We start from the raw sequence: 9,602 nt of genomic DNA, 5'->3' as shown, positions 1-9,602 counted from the left end.
AGAGTCTCATAAACAGAGAGATGTTATTTTGGAACTGCGCGGGGATTGAAAATAAGGACAGTGAGTTTTGGAAATACGTTAATAGTTTTGATTATATTAGCCTGTGTGAAACTTGGGTAGAGGAGAGGGGGTGGAATAGGTTAAAGAACAACTTACCTGAATCACATGTCTGGGATTGTAGCTTTGCAAAAAAGGAAGGGAGGAGAGGTAGGGCTAAGGGTGGTTTTTTGATAGGAATAAGAAAAGGATGGGGGACAGCCAATGATAAGTTAATAAAGGAAGAGAAGGTAGGTATAATAAGTACGGAAGTGATATTGAAAGGGAAGAAAACAAGAATTATTTCAGTTTATGGCGAGCAAGGTGGTAAACGTTTGATTGAGAAATTGGAGGAAATTATAAGAGATGAAGAGATTAGAGAATTAATAATAGGAGGAGACTTTAATATAAGAACTGGAGAATTAGGAGGGATAGAGTTAAATGAGGATGTAAGTGTGAGATATAGCAAGGACAAGGTAGTAGGAAATAATGGAAAAAGACTAATAGAATGGGCGGGGGATAATGGGCTGTATATACTGAATGGATGCACGGCAGGAGATTGGGAGGGTGAATATACGTATGTGGGGGCGAGAGGTTGCTCAGTGATAGATTATATTTTAGTAAGTGAGGTTTTGCATGGTAGGATTACAGAATTTAGAGTGGATGTAAGAGTGGACTCTGATCATCAGCCGCTGCGTCTGAAAATGCTGGAGATAGGAGCTGAAGATGACAACACAGAAGCGGAGAAGGAGGAAGGAAGAACGATAGAAATAATCTCGTGGGACAAAGAGGCAATTGAAATTTACCAGGAGAAGACGGAAATTTGGGAACACGGAAGAGAAATGGATCAACAAGAGCCAAAGGATGTCGTAGATATTGAGGAAATGTGAGATAGGATAAAGAGTTTTGTACATAATGCAATGGTGAAAAAAAGGAGAATCATAAGAAGGAAGGCTTTAGGATATAAAGACTGGTGGGACAGAAGTTGCACGAGAAAGAAGAGGGCGGTGAAGAGAATGTTCTGGAAGTGGAGGGCAGGAAAAATCGAGAGAACGGAATATATCAAGGAGAAGAAAAATTTTAAGGATCTATTGGAGGAAAAACAGAGAGAGAAAAGAGTGACAGAGGAAGAGGAATTGAGAAACCTGAAGAGGGAAGCGGACATATGGAAGTTCATAAATAGAAAGAGAGGTAATAGGAGAAGGATGGATAATAGTATTGCCAAGGAAACGTGGAGGAATTACTTTATTGAATTGTTAGAAGGTGAAGAAATGGTTGATGGATTAGAAAAAAACGTAAAGGAAACAACGGAATCTGTAAGCGAAGAATTGGAGGAAGGAGAAATTATAAAGGCTGTAAGAAAAATGAAGACAGGAAAGGCGGTAGGTGTAGATGGTATACCAATGGAAGCTTGGAGGTTCGCTGGAGAAGGTCTACGGAAGGAATTTGTCTCCTTAATGAGGAAAATATGGACGGAGAACAGAATGCCCGAAGATTGGAGAAAAAGTATAGTTGTGCCTTTGTATAAGAGAGGTGACTGTAATGAGGTCAGGAACTATAGAGGCATTTCTCCGCTGTGTACTGCGTATAAAATATATGCGGAGATTTTAAGAAACCGTCTGGAAAAAGAAGCAAAAGGAAAAGGTATGATACCAAAAACGCAAGCAGGTTTTAGAAGAGGAAGGTCAACCATGGATAATATTTTTGTGCTGTCACACGTTATACAAAGAGAAAGTTTGACGGAAGAAGGAAATAGGAAAGTTTTCATGATGTTTGCGGATCTGAAGGCTGCTTTCGACAGGGTGGATAGAGGGAAATTGTGGAGAACTCTGAGAGACAAAGGAGTCATGGAAGGAATCGTCACGAGGTTGGAGATAATATACGAAAAAACGGAGGTAATGATCCGGACGAAGTCAGGAAATACCGAAAGCTTTATAACAAGGAGAGGAGTGAGGCAGGGCTGTGTGATGAGTCCACTCCTTTTTAACTTGTACATTGCGGACTTAGATGAAAAATTAAGAACTAGGGGTATAGGCGGTATAATGGTAGGTGGAAATAGGATATGGAATCTTGCGTATGCGGATGACATAGTATTAATTGCGAGGAATAGAGAAGCGCTGCAGGATATGATGATTACTTTTAAGAGATTTATAAAGGAAAAGAGTCTTGAGTTATGTACGGAAAAAACGAAGGTACTAGTGTGTAATAAAAAGCGAAATGAGAAGTTAGAATTATGGAAATGGTGTGATAAGGTAATAGAAGAGGTTCAAATGTTTAAATATTTAGGTTTTATGTTAAACAGGAAAGGGAACTATGGGGACCATATCAAGGAATTAAGGAGAAAAGGGAGTCTGGTGGGGAGGAAGGTATGGGGATTGGGGGAAAGGTGGTGTAGAAATGATTTTAGGAGAAGGTGGACTCTTTTCAAATACTTGGTCCAAAGTGTAATGGCATACGGGCTGGAAATGTGGGGGTGGATGGAAAGAGCAGAATTGGAAAAGGTAATGATGGATTATGTTAGGTGGATGTTTAGGTTAGATTTCTGTACACCAAGGTATGTTATTATGAGGGAGCTAGTAATGGATAAAATGAGGGTAGGGTGGGGAATCAGAGCCAGGAGATATGAACAGAGGATAAAATCAGGGGAAGTAGGAGATTTGGTTGTTAGATGCTGGGAAGATAAGAGGAATAACGGGTGGGGAGATTTATATGGTCAGGAGAGGATAAGTTATTATAATAGGAATGGTTGGGGAATAGATGCGAGTGAAGTAATGAATGGTAGAGAAGGTTTTGAAGTTGAGTTAATTAACAGGGAGAGGGATATACAGAGGCAATGGGAGGAGGGCAAAATTAGGAAAGCAAGGTATAGTGAGAGGTATAAGACATGGAGTTCTGTGCTTGGCTTACCTGCCTACCTGAAATTGGAGAATTTAAAAGATTGGAAAAGAGGAGATGAGGTAAGAGCGCTAATGAAATTGAGGTGTGGGAATTTAGAAGAGGATAACAAGTACTGGTTAGAGGAGGGTAAAAGGAAATGCATTTTCTGTGAGTCAGGGAAGGATAATATTTCGCATTATATCAGGGAGTGTAAAGGGTTAAAGATTAATTTCAAAGACATGGATGGGGAGGAGTTGATTTTTGAAAATTTATGGAATGAAAGGTTGGACGAAACGAAAGGTAGAATACTGTATAAACTATGGAAAGAGAGAGAGAAGGTACTCAGAAATAGGGATCAAAAGAAAAGTGTAGAAGGTGAGGCAAAAGAAATTCCAGACTGAATAATTGAGGTATTAGTGGGCGTGTACAGGTTTAAGAGTGTGGATGTATGTGAAAGTAATGTATAGATAAAGAGCGGGAATTGTGAGGCGAGACACTTAGTATTTAGCCACTTAGATTTTAAGATAGATAGGCGACATTGTGATTTAAGCGCAAATTGTGATAGTATATGGCTGTGTATAGAGTATGCTTCAGAGGAGCGTGCGAAGTAAACATAGAAGGTATGGAAGAATGTGTGCAATAGGTATTTATGTAAACCAAGTCCCCTTCTTGGCTATGTATGCTGAAGTGAATAAATTTCTATTCTATATATATCATTAAATAGCATTTTAACAAACATCATGTTTCGATTTTGTACAAAAAAATAACTTGTGTTTGCTGAAAAAGATGATGTAAATGATGTTGGTAAATATAACTTCTTTTAAAAAAAAGTTAATTAAGTGTTAAAATGTATAATGACAGGTGTATAATTATGTTTAATTAAATGAATAATTATGTTTTATTAAATGAATAATTATAGGTATATTGATTTTTAAAAAATTTAAACCATTAAAATATTCATTCTACGGCCTCTTTCAATATGAGCTGTCGATATACAGCATTCGTTGTAATTCTACAAACTTATCCTATATAAATTGTAAATTGATGATAAAGTTTAACACATTATTGGAAATATTGAGCATAGTACTTGTTCGAAAATCGAATCTACGTGAACAGTGCGATCAAATGGACAACGTGGAGGATGTCTTTGTGAAAATAACTTGATTAAAGGAAATTTACAATGACAGGAACTATTAAAAGTTCCGTCCGTTTTTTTGTAAAAAGTATGATTTTATTTAAGAAACAAAATGGAAAAGTACATCAATCGAAATATTGTCCATCGTTAGAAATGACTTTTTCCCATCTTTCGGACAGCAAGCGGATTCCGCGGCGAAAGAATGATTCATCCTTGGAGGCTACCCAGCCTCCCCATCAGAAACCCATTTTTCGACGTCTTCATAAGAATTGAAGCGTTTCTCAGCAAGTGCGTGTGCCATCAATCGAAACAAGTGGTAGTCGGAAGAGGCACAATTTGATGAATAAACCGCATGGGGTAGTTCCAAACATTGGAAGCACTTCCCAGCAAAATTCTTTCAATGTTTCCTTAACAGCCTTAGTGACGTGAGGTTGAGCGTTGTCATGAGACAAAATCACTTTATGCTGTATTGTCTCATATTTTGATCATTTTTCGCGCAATGCTCGGCTCAAAAGCATTATTTGTTCTCGGTAGAGATCTCCTGTGACTGTTTGACCAGATTTCAACAGCTGATGGTACACTACACCCTTCTATAGTCTCACCAAATACAGAGCATGACCTTCTTCCTGTGAATATTGCGTTTTGGCGTAAATGTCGATGATTGGCCTGGATCGCAAATAGTTTTTCGGCGTTTGAGGTTATCAAAAAAGATCCATTCTCTCTCTTTTCATCGCCAGTCACAATTCGATGAAAAAATCCTTTCCTTTGTTGCCTAGCAAACAGAATTTCGCAATTTCGGTTTTTCATCTATCAATGTCTCTTGGCTTCAGTTCATATGGGATCCATTTTCCTTCCTTGTAGATCCTTCCTAAGGCTTTTAAATGATCAAAAATAACAGATTGAGCACAATTTAATGTTTCTGCAAATTGTTTTTCCGTTTGACAAAGGTCTTCATCCACCAGCGCTTGCAATTCTTTGTCGAAAAGAATTTTCGAATCTGTGAATGACAAAAAAAAGTATTTAGGATACAAAAATTATATGATTTAGTCAGATAATTACCGACGACTGTAGAATCTCCTTAAGAATGACACTTTGCTCTTCAAAGTGAGGTTTACTTTAAAAGTTTTAGAGAGTTGTAAAGTAATACAATTTATTATATTATAGAATAGAAGTAATTAAAATAAATAAACACCAAGTATCAAATTTAATTCGATAGTCAAGATTTATTGTATAACATATATTTTTGCATATCGATTTTAATAAATAACCTTGATATGTTTCAACACGTATTTCTTTTTGATGTTTTTGATGTTTCTAAATCCACCTGACTCGTCTACAAACAAATCATAAAAAATAATTTATTTCAAATGTAATCGATTTTTATTGTTTAGAGAATCACAAACTTATTGTAACCTTTTAATCATCTCCGTAAGTCCTAAAGCCCATAATCGTACTGCAGATGTATAAAATGGAATTTAACAGATTGCAAATCTAAATAAAAATAAATACATTTTTTATAATCTAATAAAACATACACATAAAATTACGTATATGAAGTACAACATGATTAGACTTATTATTTATATATATATATATAATTATAAAAAAGTAATGAAAAAATTTAATATATGTATATATCAAATTTTTATAATTCTGATAAAAAAACTATTATATAAAATATTAGCCTAACTATTTTTTATAATATTTATGATAAATATGCTTATTGTTAGATAAACAATATCAAATCTCTCGTGAGAGTTATTATTGGGACATCCTGTATATATAGATATAGGTATATATATAGTATATTATACTTACGGAAGCTGCTAATAACATTTCATAGTTAACTAAAATTATATCATTTACATCTTTATCTCTATTTATCACAACCATTATTGCTATTGAAGCCGAAAGTAATAATATAGACGCAATCAAATGATAAAGGAATTCCTAAAAATTTGAAAAAAAATTACTAATTTTTTAAATAAACTATAAACAGTAACTATTCATATTTTTGGTGTTTTGATTGTGTGGTAATATTACAAACTACTTTTTCTCGTTTTACAAACAGAACGAGACTAATAGTTTTAATATAATATGTTTTACAAATTACAAATTTATAAATCACATAACTTCATTTATGTATATTTTAATTACTTACGTAAATAGTTTTAGATATATTAGATGCAGCAGTGGGAGATATCAGATTACTAATATGTAGAATAACAGTGTTAATAAAGAAAGTACATGCTGCGATTAAAGAGTAGATATATGTTGGTGGTCTGTACAAGATTATCATTTCACGATTAAGTTCGTTACCAACAATTCCTATGCAAATCACACCTAGTATCTGTTAGTATAGAAAATTGAAAAAACTAATGAAAGATATAAAGTTTCCATGAATATAAAAGTAAACACAAGAATATCGAAAAATATATATATTATATTATAAAAATATATTCAAGAATACGAAAATTATTTATATTATTAAATTGTTTAACAAATATATTAAATTTAAATAACAATAAGAGAGCGAAAATTGAAAATGTAACTTTATTCTATTATTTAAAATATTAAATATAAAATTGTGTTACTTTTGTACAGTTGTATAAATATTTTTCGCAATTTGTAGTCTTTAAATTAAAAATAATATTGATTAAATATTACGTATATTATATGATTAGAAGGACCAAAACTGTTTAGAATTATTTACATTTGAAGTTATCATACATTTTTATTGAAAAATTGACAATTAAATTGATGTTATTTAATAATTAATTAACTGTATTATGTTGAAAAATGATATTAAATATGTAAAATAATAAAGAAATCATAACAATTATCTCAATAAATAAATAAATGATAATGATATATACCACTTGACAGGTCTTAATAATTCCATTCCAACTTTTTAAATAGTTAACGTTGATGGTCATATCTGCCATTATTATTTTGTTCTAAGGCCAGTTCTGAAATCAAATTTCTTGTGGTAGCATACACATAAATTTCAAAAAATTTCTTTTTAATGTATATGTATATAAATAGTAACATATCGTTTAATAAATCAACGTTAAAATATGGAAATTTGTAATAATGAATAATTTCATCAAAAAATGACACGACTTCTTGAAAAATTGTACTTATACGTTTAGCCGCAAAAATCTCATATTACATTTTCCGAAGGGTTACTCACGTACGAAATCAACAAGAAAATCAATAAACGAGGCAGTTAAGCATTCCCAGTATCTGAAAATTCAGAATTTTAGATACGAATCCAAAATTCTGATTTTTTGGATATTGGGTTTTATTATATTAATTTATTATTGAAATCAAGAAATCAAACAAAAATACATCGTCGTAAGTTTGGTTGCGCGTCTCGAAACACTGATGAAATTACTTTGAAATCATGTTAAAATAGCACGAATACAAGAAATCGGAAGTCACTGTCGTGAGTGAACCCCTCGATATTTTCCTTAATAATTTTAAATTTGTTGTTTAGTATTATACTGAGTGTCTCAATAACTATTATTATCAGAAATATCTTTTAATCTATAATAACGTGTAGAGAAAAATTTATATAACACGATATAAAGGGGGCTATCATATGGTGATAATTTTTGTCTATTATAGATGGAGGCGTTTCGGAGATTTCAAGGTCAACTTCGTTTTTTTAAATGCGATTATATGAATTTTTTACACAATATGATTCTTCTAATTATTCTGCATATAAAAACAAGTATTAAGATCATAGTATCGAAAAATATGAATAGTGTTTACGAGATATTTTACACATTATTCTAACAAAACTTTTTACGATAATAGATGTTCGAAATGATGACCACCACTCATCAATGCAACATCTTCTGATTATTGATTAGGCTTGTTGTTCTAATAACGTCGGGAGATATTGACATACATACTTATCTTAATACTTTTTTATGCAGAAGAATTAGAAGAATCATATTGTGTAAAGAAATTCATATAACTCCATTCAAAAAAACGAAGTTGACCTTGAAATCTCTGAAGTACCTCCACCTGGACAAAAATTATTATCACAATATGATAGCCCCCTTTACATCGTGTAGTTTTGGTTATATAAATTTTTATCTACACCTTATAGATTAGAAGATATTTTAGGTGGTAATAGTTATAGACACACTGTATATAAGCATTATATAAACGTCCGCATCATGCACAAGTAATTATACCTACATTTATATATATATATATAATATATATATATTATATTACAAATCTAATATATTACAAATATAATAGTTATATTTCTAATAATTATATTCACATATAACTTCGACAAAGGCTCTTATCAATTGTGCCTTATGTGTGATGGCAAAAAGTTCGGCAACGGTCAAATATCTTGGAAAATAATGATTATGGAAAAAAATGTTCCACACAAAAGTTTTAGTATATCAAGTGATCTATTATACGGTTATATTGAAATGACTTTCATGTGACCTTGAAGGACACCGTGAAGGTCAACTTTGAAATCTTAAATGGAAACACCTATTTTCTATTACATATTCTTAAAGCTGGTGTCAAGACGTTTCCGAAACACTGACATTTACAAACCCTTTTTGCTTGAGATCTTTCTGAGTTATGAACTTCAAAGTTTAAGTATCGCCGGCGCGTTATCTAAGGTGTACCGCGTGAAGGTGGTACGGTCGGATATCCACCTCTTATGCCCATTTCCACCAATGCAGATTAATTTTAATCTTGGTTCAATTTACTCTTTATCTAAAAATTAGAAAAAGATTAACAGTAAGTTAAACCGAGATTAAAGTTAATCTGCATTGGTGGAAACAGGCATTAGAGATGCTTGATCAAAGTGAGTCCTTGTGTGTGTGTGTGCGTGCGTGCATGCGTGCGTGCGTGCGTGTGTGTGTGTGTGTGTGTGTGTGTGTACGTGTTAGATGTAATTAAAAAAATTAATGAATTAAAGTTTTAATTTTACGAGTACGCTAAGGAGGACAATAGTCCATACTATTAAAATCGATTCATTATCTTCATGACTACTTTTAGATAATTAAAACTGTTCAATAACCAGTGTTCGATCTTATCTGGATAAAATTATCTAGATGAAATTTTGATGCCATCTCATCTTTATCTAGATAATAAAAATATTGATATTTAAAAATAGAGTGCATCTAATATAGCATATATAATCATTCACATTGCTCTCAAATGATCTTTATTTATTCCTGCACTAGGACACTTAATTCTGATTGATTAACCCAGAGCTGCCCAAAGTCGGTGTTTTTTTTGCTCGAAATCGAAATGTATCGTGTCGGTATTCACGCTCTACTGTTCCTACTTCTCACTTCGTTGATGTTTTATCGTAGTGCGCGATGCTCGATTCATGGATGACACTAATCCGAAATCGAAAAAAGTTTTTGACCTGTGTCTTTCACTATATTTAAAAGAATGTTATTATTAATATTATAAGATACACTATTATTCATAACCGTAATGATTATGACATGCTTGCTTTCATGCAACTAATATAGAGGAAAAGGACTGTATAGAATTTTTATGT

At 32.7% G+C, this 9,602-nt stretch overlaps 1 long non-coding RNA gene across 1 annotated transcript in view; it reads right to left on the bottom strand.

Moving 5' to 3' along the window:
* Positions 1–6,323: 6,323 nt before the first annotated feature.
* LOC108781219 (uncharacterized) overlaps positions 6,324–9,602 on the bottom strand; it is a 6,639-nt gene continuing 3,360 nt past the window's right edge. Inside the window, exons 2-3 of the long non-coding RNA XR_001940933.1 lie at positions 6,925–7,017; positions 6,324–6,398 (exon numbers count right to left, since the gene is read on the bottom strand). This is a non-coding gene — a long non-coding RNA (uncharacterized LOC108781219). The remainder of the gene's footprint in view (positions 6,399–6,924; positions 7,018–9,602) is intronic.

This window comes from Cyphomyrmex costatus, unplaced genomic scaffold, assembly GCF_001594065.2.
Source record: "Cyphomyrmex costatus isolate MS0001 unplaced genomic scaffold, Ccosl1.0 scaffold797, whole genome shotgun sequence".
Taxonomy (NCBI): domain Eukaryota; kingdom Metazoa; phylum Arthropoda; class Insecta; order Hymenoptera; family Formicidae; genus Cyphomyrmex; species Cyphomyrmex costatus.
Note: the sequence above shows the minus strand (reverse complement) of the source record. Positions and strands in the feature narration are given on the sequence as shown.